Below are 16,083 nucleotides of genomic sequence, written 5' to 3'. Positions count from 1 at the left end.
CACTTAGTACACTTTTCCACAATATACTAAAAGTGCTCTATTTTCGCACACTAATTTTGAACTTAGTATACTAAAAAGTAGTATTTAGTACTTCTTAAGATGAACTTAATACCATCTTAGTGTACTCAAATGTGCTATTTTGAGACACCATGAAGTTGAACTAAAATGTATTTCTAACATACTAGGTCTGTATTTAAAAAAAATATATTTAATTATAACTTGAAGTACACTTGAACCCACCTTTAAGCATTTTTAAATATACTTTAAAGTATACTAATGGTATGTTAAAATAATATTCCAAATGTATTCCCAGGTGAAAAAAGTTCACTAAAATACACTATTTAAGTACACTTTCCACATTATACTAAAAGTGCTCTATTTTCGCACACTAATTTTGAACTTAGTATACTAAAAAGTAGTATTTAATACTTCTTAAGATGAACTTAATACCATCTTAGTGTACTCAACTGTGCTATTTTGAGACACCATGAAGTTGAACTAAAATGTATTTTTAACATACTATGTCTGTATTTAAAAAATATATATTTCATTATAACTTGAAGTACACTTGAACCCACTTTTAAGCATTTTTAAATATATTTTAAAGTATACTAATGGTATGTTAAAATAATATTCCAAATGTATTCCCAGGTGAAACAAGTTCACTAAAATACACTATTTAAGTACACTTTCCACATTATACTAAAAGTGCTCTATTTTCACACACTAATTTTGAACTTAGTTTACTAAAAAGTAGTATTAAGTACTTTTTAAGATGAACTTAAAACCATCTTAGTGTACTCAACTGTGCTTTTTTGAGACACCATGAAGTTGAACTAAAATGTAATTTTAACATACTAGGTCTGTATTTAAAAAATATCTTTAATTACAACTTGAACCCACCTTTAAACATTTACGAATCTACTTTAAAATATACTAGTAGTATGTTAAAATAATATACCAAATGTATTCCCAGGTGAAAAAGTTCACTAAAATACACTTTAAGTTCACAACCTTAAGGTACCAAAAGCTCTTTATTTTCGTGCAGTAAATTGTGCTTAATATACTAAAAAGTAGTATTTAGTACTTGTTAAGACAAACTTAAGACAATCTAAGTGTACTCAACTGTGCTATTTTCTAAAATTGTATTCAGTTACAACTTGAAGCACATTTGAACCCACCTTTTAAACATTTATAAATGTAATTTAATAATTTCAGATATAATAATATTACATAAATAATATAGCATACAAAATGAAATAATAATATATTGCCCACACATTTGTATACATAAAATAAATCATTTCTAATGTACTGTATGTGACATTTGAATTACAGTCAAGTATACTATTAGAATGTTATACATGTACTATTTTACCTGCATGTTTGCCACCAAAACATGTTTTAACTCATTCTAAAATGATACCTATTCTGTATTCATACATACGAACCGGTTTCCTCCATCATTAACAACTAATTAAATGTTAAAGAAACAACTAAGTATGTATTTACTGCTATTGAAATGATTTTACAATATAAAACAAAGATCAGTGAAATGCAATGAGCTACTTTTATCAAATTGTGGAACATTAATACATCAATATGAAAAGTACACTATGAATATGCAACCATTGAATAATTATATAATCATAATGATTTAATTCTCTAAACAAAAAGTTACTGGACAAATGCATAAGTGCATTTGAACTAACTCGAGATAAACCTACAAATGGCTGAACCAAAACACAGAGCAGTTTAAATGTCACGTTTAAGTGGAGGGTCACTTCTTCTTGCCATTCAGACACTGAAGACTTAATTACAAGGTCTGTGAAAAGGAAACCGAATATATACAAAATTAACCAATAATTAATGAACATATGCATTAGAATTTTGTTAACTTCTCAGTTTACCTTTTAAAGCTTTGACTGTGTCCTCATCAAGCTTGACATGAGTGTCCGTTTGATCCGTCGCTACATGGCACTCTACAAGTTACATTGAACAAAGGGTTATAGGAGGCTTAACTCACTGACACTGATATAATGCAACCTGTGTGTATTACAGGATATTCTTTACTTTGATAATTGTGTTTTATTTTAACCAAGGGCATTTTCCATTGACATGTCTATTGTGGTCTTGCTTACAAGAAAAGTTCACCTCTGTTTAAGGAGATTTAAGGAAATCAGAAGTCATGCCAATGGACTCTATGCACGCTTAACTTCCACAATTGACTCAAGGCTGCTCTTAAGTTTCTGATGCGGGAGATTTAAAGCAGAGTGACAGCAGAATCGCTAAAATTACTTGTTTGCTGGATTTACCCAAATTTACAACCTATGATGTGTGAAGAATTGTCCAGATGTGCAAACTGAGAAAGGTTGCAAGTTTTATGTGTTGTCTTATCTCTGTAATCATTAAGATATATTCAGCTAGCCTGTACTAGCAGTGCTTACATTGTGCTGTTTTTTACAATTCGTCCAGCAGGTTAATCACGTTAGTAATATATTATTGTCTTTGTAATGTTGTCTAAAAGTGTCCGGTCCAACATCCAATAGGAAAATTCAACTGCAGTACAGGGCTCAAAATTAACTTTTTTTTGGTAGCACTGGTGCTCACAACTTTAAAGAGTTAGGAGCACCAGCAAAAATTTAGGCGCATCCATCCAAAAATTAAAAAGCACCACAACTACAATGTATATGTTAATAGATTTATTTTATTAAAATAAAATGCAACCACCAGGCTTTACATATCCTATGGCCAGCATTTAAAATTTGGTCTTTTTTTTATTTTTTTTACTGCATAGATTCCTAAATTAATACCCAACTGCTTTTGAAATAGTATAGCAATAATAATTTACCAATTACAGATTACAGGTAAAATGATTAAGATTACAATAGAAAATCTAGCAAACACGTAAAACACTGATTAATTGGGACATTTACAAAAGTGACCTTAATATAGAAGGCTTAATATAGAAGGCTAATATTGGTATTGATAACTGCATTACCAGGATGCTATTACTACTAAATATGTTTTAAAAATATATTTTTTTATAAAAACAAACCATCAACATTGTCGTGTTCCACATCAACATGGACCACAAGGATGTTTGTCGGATGTCCATTCACCAGCGCATGCGCACATACACTATCAAACACTCTTTGACAGACAGGTCGGTGTCTCCATCAATAATGAACACATTTGTCATGACACTAGTAGTGTTTTTGGCACTTTCGCCATGTTTAAGCAAGGTCTGGCGCTTAAAATGTTTTGATTCCGCCACCAACGCCGTTTTACAGGATTTACAGTAAGCAAAGTAAGTTACATCAAGCCATTTTCATAGCGGAGACACTCGAAATCTTTAAGCCACTCTCTCTGAAAGGTTTAACGTCAAGTCTTATTTTCCGGTGGTGGAGTCGCATTTGAATCCGGATCGTCGTCATTAATTACAGTAGTAACATTGGCTGTAGTCGGCTTGTTCTCGTCATGCTCGCGGTGCGTCTTATTTTCGCGCTTCACGTACCAACATAGCACGGCAACAAGGAATGACTGACGCTCATATTAGCCAATCTGCGGTCTTCATTAAACGTAAGAACTTAATGGTGAAATTTGATTGGTTATGTAACGTTGGAAAGAACACTGAACCTGGGACAGCAGCACGCAGCATCACAATCTAAATCAAGTCGCACCACAACAAAATGGGCAGTCGCAGAAATGCTCCCAAACATATTTTAAGGTCGCACAGATTAAATTTCGGTCGCATATGCGACCAAAATATTCGCAATTTCGAGCCCTGCCAGTAGCCACCGTTCAACCTGAAGAGGGCAGCACTCAGACGTTTTTACAACATATATTGTAGTATTTAAAAACACTTTATATCCAAATGTCAAAAAACGTATCATTCTTACAGATCATTAACTAAAAAAGTTGGTTTAGGGTTTAGTTACTCTTTAAACATTAGCATTAGAAAAACGTAAAAGTTATCTAAATGTTATACAAATACTGTAGAACTAAAAACTTACCACCAAGAATAAGTATTTTTACGGGCTGTATCTTCATCTGTTCATCTCTACTTCGACTTATTAGATATTCTCAGCTCTGATTGGTCAATTTAAATGCCGCTGTGCTAAAAAAAGACAGGCTGTTATGATTTCTGAAATACAACAAGAGAAATGAAATGCCTAACTTTACTCACAAAAAAAATGTAACGTTATGTTCCAAAAGCCACACAACATACACGCTTTAAGAAGCTGGGTTAAAATTAAGACATACTGTAATACTAAATGTTCTACTTATTTAATAGTTCACTAAAAATAAAAAGCAAAAATCTGTCATCACTTAACTTACCCTCATGTTCTCTCATTCATCTTCAAACAAAAACCGATGTACTTTAATGAAATCCAAGAAACGTATATTTCCCCTCGATGTCAGATCCACTTGACACTTAAAAACTGCTCACATTTCAAAAAGTTAATCGCAACAGCAATAAAAAACATCGCCGAAGTAATCCATGTGAATCGCGTTGTTTCAGCCAAGTCCTCTGATGATCACTATATATAATTTAACAGTTTTAGTTTCAACTTTTAATCCACATTTACCAACGATCACGCACGTTGTGTATCGAACAACTGAATCAGGAAGCCAATGTGACGTACTGAATCCCAAGAACCAATGAGGTTTAGTCAGGTCCGTCACGTGTGTTGTTTGAATATAAACACTAACAAATTTATGTGGATTAACTTTGTAAAATCAATATATAATGCAAGTTCAATGATATGATGTTGAAATTGCAATGTTAGCCTATTAAAATTAATGTACATGTTTAAAAAAATATATGTTTTTTTCTAAATAAATACACTAAAACTTCTGTAAAAGTATGCTTGTGTTTAACATACTTTTTTTTTAAATGTGTAATTAAACATATATTTTTTCCCAGCGTACCTCTAGTGCTCTTTTTAGAAATACGTTAAATGTATGCTTGAGTTTAGCATACTTTTTTAAAGTGTAATTAAAGATATAATTATTACCAGCGTACCTCTAGTGTACTTTTTAGAAATACATTAAAAGTATGCTTGAGTTTAGCATACTTATAAAAAGTGTAATTAAAAATATATTTATTACCAGTGTACCTCTAGTGCACTTTTTAGAAATACATTAAAAGTATGCTTGAGTTTAGCATACTTTTTTAAAGTGTAATTAAAGATATAATTATTACCAGCGTACCTCTAGTGTACTTTTTAGAAATACATTAAAAGTATGCTTGAGTTTAGCATACTTGTAAAAAGTGTAATTAAAAATATATTTATTACCAGTGTACCTCTAGTGCACTTTTTAGAAATACATTAAAAGTATGCTTGAGTTTAGAATACTTTTTTAAAGTGTAATTAAAGATATAATTATTACCAGCGTACCTCTAGTATACTTTTTAGAAATACATTAAAAGTATGCTTGAGTTTAGCATACTTATAAAAAGTGTAATTAAAGATATATTTATTACCAGTGTACCTCTAGTGCACTTTTTAGAAATACATTAAAAGTATGCTTGAGTTTAGAATACTTTTTTAAAGTGTAATTAAAGATATAATTATTACCAGCGTACCTCTAGTATACTTTTTAGAAATACATTAAAAGTATGCTTGAGTTTAGCATACTTATAAAAAGTGTAATTAAAGATATAATTATTACCAGCTTACATCTAGTGCACTTTTTAGAAATACATTACAAGTATGCTTGAGTTTAAAAATTTTTTAAAAAGTGTAATTAAACATATATTTATTACCAGCTTAACTCTAGTGCACTTTTTAGAAATAAATTAAAAGTATGCTTGAGTTTAACATACTTTTAAAAAGTGTAATTAAGCATATATTTATTACCAACGTACTTGTAGTACACTTTTTTGAAATACATTTAAAAGCTATTTAACATATTTTTAATACACTTTAAATAAGCACGTTGGGAATACAAATGTACTAAAAACATATTACTTAAATTTTAAGTATATTTTTAATACATTAAATACTACTTTTTTTTCACCTGGGGCAACACAATCCTCACGTTGATTGGCAGCATAGTATTATCTTGTCTTGGTCCCAGTCTTGTCATGTGTCATGTCTTGGTTCTGCTGTTTCTGTTTCTGTTCTTTCTCTTCCTCAGGTTCCGGCGGTCGATCTGACCGGGGTCCCGGCGGAGTATGCGGATATCGCTCAGGTGTTCAGTAAAGCCCGGGCCACCTCCCTTCCTCCTCACCGGCCATATGATTGCGCTATTGATCTCCTCCCCGGCACTTCTCCGCCTAAGGGTAGACTTTATTCTTTATCGGGTCCTGAGAGAGAGGCTATGGACCAGTATATTAATGATGCCCTGCGTGCTGGTCTCATCCGTCCCTCCACCTCGCCCGCAGGGGCGGGGTTTTTCTTTGTTGAGAAGAAGGACGGCTCCCTGCGTCCTTGTATTGATTATAGGGGTTTGAATGACATTACTGTTAAGAATAGGTACCCCCTTCCTTTAATGTCTACTGCGTTTGAGCTCTTGCAGGGAGCGCAGGTCTTTACTAAGCTACATTTACGCAATGCCTATCATCTTGTGCGTATAAGAGAGGGAGATGAGTGGAAGACAGCATTTAATACCCCTACTGGACACTTTGAGTACTGCGTTTTGCCTTTCGGGCTTTGTAACGCCCCCTCTGTCTTCCAAACTCTGGTCAATGATGTGCTGAGAGACATGATTAACAAGTTTGTCTTTGTGTACATAGATGATATTCTCATCTTTTCCCCCTCTATGCAGGAACACACTCAGCATGTCCGCCGAGTCTTACGCCGGTTATTAGAGAATAAGCTGTATGTCAAGGCGGAGCAGTGCGAATTCCATCGTCAGTCGGTTTCGTTCCTGGGTTTTGTTGTTGCCCCCGGTGAGATCCGTCCCGACCCAGCCAAGATCAAAGCGGTGGCCGAATGGCCAGTCCCCGACTCCTGTAAGGATTTATTAAGATTTCTGGGTTTCGCCAATTTTTACCGGCGATTTATCAGAAATTATGGTCAGGTTGCTCAACCTCTTACTGCTCTCACTTCCACTAAGGAGAGGTTTGTCTGGAATTCCAGTGCTCAGGAGGCCTTTGATAATTTAAAGTCCCGGTTTATCTCTGCTCCTGTTCTCTCTATTCCAGATCCAGCTGCTCAATTTATTGTGGAGGTGGATGCTTCGGATGTCGGGGTAGGCGCCGTTTTGTCTCAGCGGTCTGCTAAGGATGGCAAGGTGCATCCCTGCGCCTTTTTCTCCCATCGGTTAAACCCAGCAAAGCGAAATTATGACATAGGTAATCGGGAGCTGCTGGCGGTCAGACTGGCTTTGGGTGAGTGGCGTCACTGGTTAGAGGGGACCTCGGAGCCCTTCCTGGTCTGGACGGATCATAAGAATCTCGAATACATCCGTTCAGCCAGGAGGTTATCTTCTCGTCAGGCTCGTTGGGCGCTCTTCTTTGACAGATTTAACTTCACCCTCTCGTACCGGCCCGGTTCCAAGAATACTAAGCCCGATGCTCTCTCTCGTTTGTTCGAAAGCCCCGGTTCTGCTGGGGACGAAACCATCCTCCCGGAGGGGCGGGTGGTGGGTGCCCTGCGCTGGGGAATAGAACAACGGGTGAGACGGGCCGGCCGGGAGGGGGAAATGCCAGAAGGGTGCCCAGCGGGTCGATTGTGGGTTCCGAATGCGCATCGCTCCGAGGTCATCCGGTGGGGTCACGAGTCCAAGTTTGTTTGCCATCCGGGGGTTCGGAGAACGTTGGCTACCGTACGTCAGCGTTTTTGGTGGCCCTCTATGGGTCCCGATGTCAGACAGTTTGTGTTAGCCTGTCAGGTTTGTGCCCGTAATAAGGCCTCTCATCAAGCCCCTATTGGTCTGCTTAAACCATTACCCATTCCCTCTCGTCCTTGGTCACATATCGCGATCGATTTTGTAACCAATTTGCCTAGTTCTAAGGGAAACACTGTAGTTTTGACCATTGTCGACCGCTTCTCCAAGGCGGCTCACTTTGTCCCTTTGCCCAAATTACCCACTGCCAAGGAAACTGCCCAGGTTATGATCGAACACTTCTTTCGCTTACATGGTCTGCCCACAGACGTTGTTTCAGATAGGGGTCCCCAGTTTATTTCTCATTTCTGGCAGGAATTTTGTAGACAAATAGGCTCCACAGCTAGCTTGTCTTCGGGATATCATCCTCAGCCCAACGGGCAATGTGAACGGGGTAACCAAGATTTAGGTAGAGCTCTCTGGAAATTCCTTTAAACGACTTGTTTCATTAGAATGTGACTTTTCATGCAAAAGTGCACAACTCTGGTTAAAACGCTTACGGGAGCATTCTAATGATGAAACAAGTCGTTTAAAGGCATTTCCAGCTCAGAAAAGCAGTTTAGAGTGAGATTTCAACATTTCCAAAAACATGAGTAAGCTATTAAAGGCTAACAAATTGATATAAAAATTGTACCACAGCGCCATGTAGTGTGTCTGTAATAAGCAATGTGACAACCAACCCGTGAGACAACCAGCCCCGGTGTGTGTGTGTGTGTGTGTGTGTGTGTGTGTGTGTGTGCGTGTGCGTGTGTGTTTGTGATGGGGGTATAAAGAGTTGAAGGACCTAAACAGAAAAGAAATAAATAACACACCTATATATAAACACACACATATGCTGGTCTTGCTGGTATGCTGGTTTTTTTCAGCAGGGTAACCTTTAAAATGTCTTAAAATTAGGCACCAGAGCAATGTTTGTGATAACCTTGGTAAAAGAGGAATAATTGACTCCGGTCCTTTGAATTATTTGAAAATAATGGACACCCTGGTGTGAGTCACCCTGGACAGCAGTGTGGACAAAAGAGTCATTTCGCAAAGAATTTGGAGTGTCAAATATCTACATACTGTAACATCTGAAACGACTGTTAGCAGCAAAACACAACGCATCTACATTCAAGGACATTTTTTGTACACCATTTTCCACAAGCAACATTTTGAGTATTGTCCCACAAGTACTTACATGAGACTTTATATACATATTTGAATCCTTTATTCCTGGTAAGAAACGTTTTCTTCCAAGTAATGTCTTCACATAGCCGTTTGTCACACACTTTTTCACGGTTTCGCAAAGGAAGGTCTGTATGCCTTAAAAATAAATAAGCAGTTACGTTGTTAACAATACAGCTTTTTGTGATCTGATACCAACCCTTTATTTACATTTACGGTATGCATTTGGCAGACCTTTTCTCCAAAAAAGCATTTAGTGCATTACAAGGTATACATTTTGCGTCATTTTTTGACGAACTGGGGACTTCAATACTATTACGTCCGTTGCATTCTCTTTCCTATTTTCTTACCATTTTCGCGTCGGTTTAGGGTTAGATTACGCAAAATTAAACCGTGTACGCGAAATTAAACAGTTGTCACCTGCCGTTGGGGTTTCTCCAGTTCTCCTCCCCCGCTCCTTGAGACCTAGAGGTCGCCTCGGCTCGTCGGACCAGCGGCCTCGTTTCGGGTCTCTCCTCCCTCCCCTTCGTCAGCTCCCATCGCCACTACGACGTCACCAGGCTACGGTCACCCCATTGGTTCCGCCCCTGGTCAGTCAATCGCGGTGAGAAAATGCCACCACATGACCAAACGGCGGCAACCCACTGCTTTTTGGCTTTATCTAACAAATATGCAGCGCAAAGGAGACGCAGAGAGAGACAGACGCAGCGAGATTTACAACATCGTCTTGGTCAGGACTGGAAGCAGCTGCTGGCTAACTGCTTCCCCAGGATCATGGTGAACATACTGCCCCACTTTGCCCTCGCTGGTCAAGAAGCTCAGGTGGCCCAGCAGAGAGAGAAGGCGCACTTTTGACATGTATACATCAAAAAGATCTTCTTGGTGAGGGTCGTGTTTTAGATGAGGAACGATACAAAAGAAGGTGGTGTCTTCGCATAAAAGGTCTCAAGGAGAACCTCAGTGAGCGTATAAGAGAGGACGTGATTCAGCTTTTACTAAATCTTTTGTCTGGCTGCATTTTACAAACCTTAACGGGTGAAAGCTGTTGGTTTTAGGTTAAAAAAAGTGATCTCTAAATTAGACTATTATAGACAGTGGACTAAATGCTACTACAGTTATAATAATAATTATTATAATAATTCGTTACATATATAATTTATTTAGAAAGATTAAAGATTTCAATTGTTTATACTAAAAAGCAATAATATCATGTATTCTATTATACAATTTATTAAATATTTCATATTTGACAGTTTTATGTCTTTTAACATATAGCCTGTCTTTTTCTTTTCTTTTTTTCTCTACTGTTTGTTTTAAAAATGTTAAGTTTCTTTTAGCTACAGTCCCCAAATGGCTCAGTAACAACATTAAATAGCCCACTGATATTTACCCACTTGATGCCCTTGCCCACCGTGCATCGTTTTCTCGGACGCACCGTGTAGCGGTAAAAAAACGTGCGAGGGCCCGCCATTGCTGCTTGCAGCTATATTTAGGGGTCAAGCCCAGAATGGGCGAAGACCCCTATTGTATCCGTTAGTTTTCTTTTTCTTTTTAGGGCCCGAGCACACCGGGGTGTGAGGACCCTATTGTTCTTCAAGGAGTTATTATTATTATTTTTTTTCTTTTTCTCCGACTTCAGCGGGACTTTAGAGGGCCTAAACATACTCGAAAACTCATAAAATTTTGCACAGATGTCAAGAGTGATGAAAATTTACATGTGGTGTATGCTTTAGAATTAGGCGTGAGAAAATGGCTCTATAGCGCCACCTACAAATTTTCAACGAAGCAGCCCTCGGACTGTGTTTGACGTACAATTACGAAATTCGGTACGCGTCTGTAGCATGACAAGACCTACAAAAAAGTCTCTTGGAGCGAAGCCGTAAACCAAACAGGAAGTCAGCTATTCTGAGTTATTTTTGTGATTTGGGCGCAGTTTTTGTCATTTCCAGGCGTCATACTTTAACTAACTCCTCCTACAGTTTTCGTCGGATCATCTTCATATTTGGTGAGTGTCATCTTAAGGCCTTTGTGATGCTAAATCGCGAAGGATTTGACTCTACGTAAAAATTTGTGTCGGTTCTGGCCCGACAAAGTTTGATGTTTTCCAATGAAACAGGAAGTTGCTGGAACTCATGCATACAGTGTCCGATCTGTCCCAAATTTCACATGATTGCTAAGAGTCCTGACCTGAACACATCTACATAACAATTTTCATTTATAGCCATAGCGCCACCAGCTGGCAACCTGAAGGAACATGTTTTAGCGCCACTTTCAAATATTGAATGAAGCAGCCCTTGGACTGTGTTTAACTTACATGTACGAATTTCGGTATGCTCATGTATTATTACAAGCCCTACAAAAAAGTCTCTTGGAGCAACACCCTAAACCAAACAGGAAGTCAGCTATTTTGAATTATTTCTCAGATTTTGGCTCAGTTTTTCTCATTTCCAGCAGTCATACTTTAACTAACTCCTCCTACAGTTTTCGTCGGATCATCATCATATTTGGCGAGTGTCATCTTAAGGCCTTTGTGATGCTAAATTGCGAAGGATTTGATTCTATATTAAAATTTGTGTCTGTTTCGGCCAGCCAAAATTTGATGTTTCGCTATGAAACAGGTTGCTGGAACTCAGGCATACAGTGTCCGATCTGTCCCAAACTTCACATGATTGCTAAGAGTCATGACCTGAACACATCTACATGTCAATAGTCACTTATGGTTATAGCGCCACCAGCTGGCAACAGGAAGTGACATGTTTACAATGATTATCCAATGTCTGATCTGTCCCAAACTTCACATGATTAATAAGAGTCCTGGACTGAACACATCTACATGTCAATAGTCACTTATGGTTATAGCGCCACCAGCTGGCAACAGGAAGTGACATGTTTACAATGATTATCCAATGTCTGATCTGTCCCAAACTTCACATGATTAATAAGAGTCCTGGAGTGAACACATCTACATGTCATTAGTCACTTATGGTTATAGCGCCACCAGCTGGCAACAGGAAGTGACATGTTTACAATGATTATCCAATGTCTGATCTGTCCCAAACTTCACATGATTAATAAGAGTCCTGGAGTGAACACATCTACATGTCAATAGTCACTTATGGTTATAGCGCCACCAGCTGGCAACAGGAAGTGACATGTTTACACTGATTATGCAATGTCCGATCTTTCCCTAACTTCACATGATTAATAAGAGTCCTGGAATGAACACATCTACATGTCAATAGTCACTTATGGTTATAGCGCCACCAGCTGACAACAGGAAGTGACATGTTTACACTGATTATGCAATGTCTGATCTGTCCCAAACTTCACATGATTAATAAGAGTCCTGGACTGAACACATCTACATGTCAATAGTCACTTATGGTTATAGCGCCACCAGCTGACAACAGGAAGTGACATGTTTACACTGATTATGCAATGTCCGATCTTTCCCTAACTTCACATGATTAATAAGAGTCCTGGACTGAACACATCTACATGTCAATAGTCACCAGTGTTGGGCAAGTTACTAAAAAATTAGTAATTAGTTACAGTTACTAATTACTTCTTTTAAAAGTAACTGAATTACTCTACCGGTTACTGTATATCAAAAGTAATTAGTTACTTAGAAAAGTAACTTTTAAGTTACTTTTATGTCTGCTTTTTAAATGTAAATATGAACAGTACTGAACAGTCAAACAGTAAAATGATATGGATGGGCTATTTTACACATAAGACTCTAATATATCACATACTGTAGGAGCCTATTTTGCTTTAGATTCAACCTTTGAATATTTTTGTTAGAAATTATCTTAATATTTAAACTTAGTTTATTTATGTATATCATTTAGACCATTTAGACAAATATTCTGCATGTTTACAAAAATATAAAATGTGTTAAAATTGTGTAGTGTCTCTTTAAAAATTTGGAGACAATTGTGTCAACATGTCAAATTTTCTAAAATAAATTATAATTTTTCTGATTTCATATTTATTTTAATAAGTTAGAAACGTCTCCGCTGTGTCCTGCTGACAGGCACGATGCGTGTGCAGCAGATGAGGCAAATTATGGGTCCTCCGAAGGTTAGACCGTCTCATTTCAGTTCTCTTCGCGAACTTCTGAGCGCCTTGAATGGGCAAGTGCTCACCTTTTATTGCATGCTTAGTAGGGTGCAGCACTTGAATTGGAACACAGCTTGTGAAGCTTGCCACAGGGACTGCGCTCTTTGGTCATATATTGTTTGTTTTCTGTTGGATTTAAATGATACACAGGATTAAAGGAAGATATTTATTCAGAAAACGGAGTAGGCTACGTGGATTGTTTTGTCGGACGGACACAGAGCGAGTGGATTGTTTTGTCAGATGGACACAGAGCGAGTGGATTTTTTGTTCGGATACGGAGAGACTGAAACTAAAACTAAAAGCGAGCTCACACATACTATGGAGTTTTAACACGGGTGTACACCGCAGTGTGAATATTTTAGTGGAAACAACAATCGCGGATCGTTCTCTTCCATGAAGCCAATGTAAACATCTAAGAATATATGATCATTTCTTAGATTTATTACCTTTGTGGACTACAAATGCAAGTTGATGTCATACTGCGATTGCTTGGTGAAGATAATTTACAAACATGAGACCGGATGGATTATGACTTGCGCACAATTTTTAAACAAATGTATGTTGTCCCGTTTAGATTTTTCATGTTCATTCTATATGCACTGTCAGCTATGATGAAGTGTAATGAATCATTGCGCCGCCAACTACAGTCCTGCGACGTCAGATATGTCTTGTCTATTTTTTACAAAATAGAGTAACGCGCGTAACGAACTCATTTAAATTTCAGTAATTGTAATTGCGTTACTTGATTTAAAAAAATAGTGGAGTTACAGTAACGCGTTACTCCCATCACTGATAGTCACTTATGATACCAATAGTCAGTTACGGTCATAGCGCCACCAGCTGGTAACAGGAAGTAACATGTTTACAATGATAATGCAATGTCAGATTTGTCCCAAACTTCACATGATTGATAAGAGTCCTGGACAGAACACATCTACGTGCCAATATTTACATGTAGTCACTCATACACACACACACTCGCTCACTCACTCTCTCTCTCTCTCTCTCTCATGCTATCTTACACGATGCTACCTCGCTGTCATTTGTAATTAGCAACAGGAAATGTGGCACATTATACTACACTTTTAAATTGTTCACCTATGTTTACATGCTTAAATGCCTATTTACTACTGTTCCCTTTAATTCTTCTCATGCCACGGCGTGGCGGTTTCAGGTGTGCGAGGGCCCTTCCATCACTGCTTGCAGTTTTAATTAAATATTATTCTTCTTCCTGTTCCATTGCGGTCTATGGCAGCCCATAGAACCGTACGTAGGAAAGTTATGAAATTTGGCACACTGACAGAGGACAATCCAAATAATATCCATAGCAATTTTGGAGTCTCTATCTCAAACCCGCTAGCGCCACCAACAGTCCAAAGTTGCACTTACATTTTTGCTTAAAACTTCTGATCCGTAAGTCCTAGAAACGAAATTCTTATTTCCTCTGATTCCTTGGCTCAAGACGATTCGATTCGCGATCTTTGTATATCAACAAAAAAAAGGTAAGAAGTCACGTTATATTTTGCATGTTGTCATCTTCTGTCACAAAATACTACATTTATGATGCTAGAGCTAAAAGCTTTTCGTATCAGGAGGCCCATTCTCCTCTGACCTCTAACATCAACAACACAGTGATCTAACCTTATCACTGTGTTTCCCAATTCAAGTGATCATGCCCCACAGGCAGAAAAAATGCCAAATGTCTCTGCTGTTGTACAGAAATAATCTTAAAATTCTAGTGTATTCTGTGTTAACAAGCAGGGGCAATTCTAGGGTCTTCATTTAAGGGGGGCTCAGTCCCCCCAATCAGAGTATAATAGAATAAATAAATAAAATATATAATTTTTTAATACTGTGATGTCATACACTGGCCGGTCTGCTCATCGCCGCTTGAAGTCAAACATCTTTGACATACTTTCTATCTGTTCTATCTTTAAAACTCTGCAGCCCATGTATGCAGAGTTTTAAAGATAGAACAGATAGAAAGTACTAAGCAAACAGCTTTCGTGCATGACATTGTGAGCCTACTTGACAATCTAAAAACTAAAATCGGAGATGAATTTATTCAAAGGAAACTTATTTCACACCGAGTAATATTTTTTATTGTACATAACATCTATTAGTGCTTCACATTTTAGCAAAAATAATGATGCAATCGTTCAAGAAACACATATGAGCCAATGGCATTTCACAATAAAAGATCAGTGTACACCAACCAGGTCTGATATTTACAGCAGAGTCTGATCACTTTTGTGTCTTTTCTTCATATAACTTGATTGTTTCACCTCAGTCATCTGTTTAGAGTACATTGGACAACAGTTGCTGATGCCTTTCACCATACCCTTGGAGTGATGTACACACAGCTGTGTCCATTGGTGCACTGGCCAAGCAGGGAATGCTTGTTGACCAGTATGCCACACCAGTTTGTGTCAAAATCAGAGTGTAACTTTAATTTTCATACTAAATGAAATATTCAGCCCCAAATAGCATGAAATGATTACAGAAGAGTTTTCACTTGTTAACCTGACCGATACAGCAACTATCGCACCAAACATTCCAAAACCTGTTTCTGTCTAATGAAACAATCAATGAATTTGGGCAACCAGTATCTGATTGAATACTATAGCTAAAAGTGTGTCACAGCTTTGTTCTGATGTTCTGTGTTTTGTCATTGGTTTGTTTTGACAGGTTATGTTGTCTTGGTAATGTTAAGTTGTTATGAGAAACACACTGATATTTTATGATGTATTGGTTTATGTTAAGTTGTTATGACAAAGACATCTTAAACAATGTCATATTTGCATTAAAAAATGTAATAATTCAGCGAATGACACTTAATGACAGCTGTCATAAACATACATAAAACCTTAATATCGGCATTTAATAAAGAAATTGGGCGATGTGAACTACACATATAAGGGTCTTTGTCCTTTTTCAAAATTAATGAAATTGATGCTT

The 16,083-nt window shown here is 37.4% G+C and overlaps 1 protein-coding gene across 2 annotated transcripts in view; it reads right to left on the bottom strand.

Moving 5' to 3' along the window:
• LOC135745955 (uncharacterized) overlaps positions 1 to 16,083 on the bottom strand; it is a 605,494-nt gene that overhangs the window by 414,941 nt on the left and 174,470 nt on the right. The gene's annotated exons all lie outside the window — the stretch shown is intronic.

This window comes from Paramisgurnus dabryanus, chromosome 10 (genome assembly GCF_030506205.2).
Source record: "Paramisgurnus dabryanus chromosome 10, PD_genome_1.1, whole genome shotgun sequence".
Classification (NCBI taxonomy): Eukaryota; Metazoa; Chordata; class Actinopteri; order Cypriniformes; family Cobitidae; genus Paramisgurnus; species Paramisgurnus dabryanus.
This window is presented reverse-complemented; position numbering and strand designations above follow the sequence as displayed.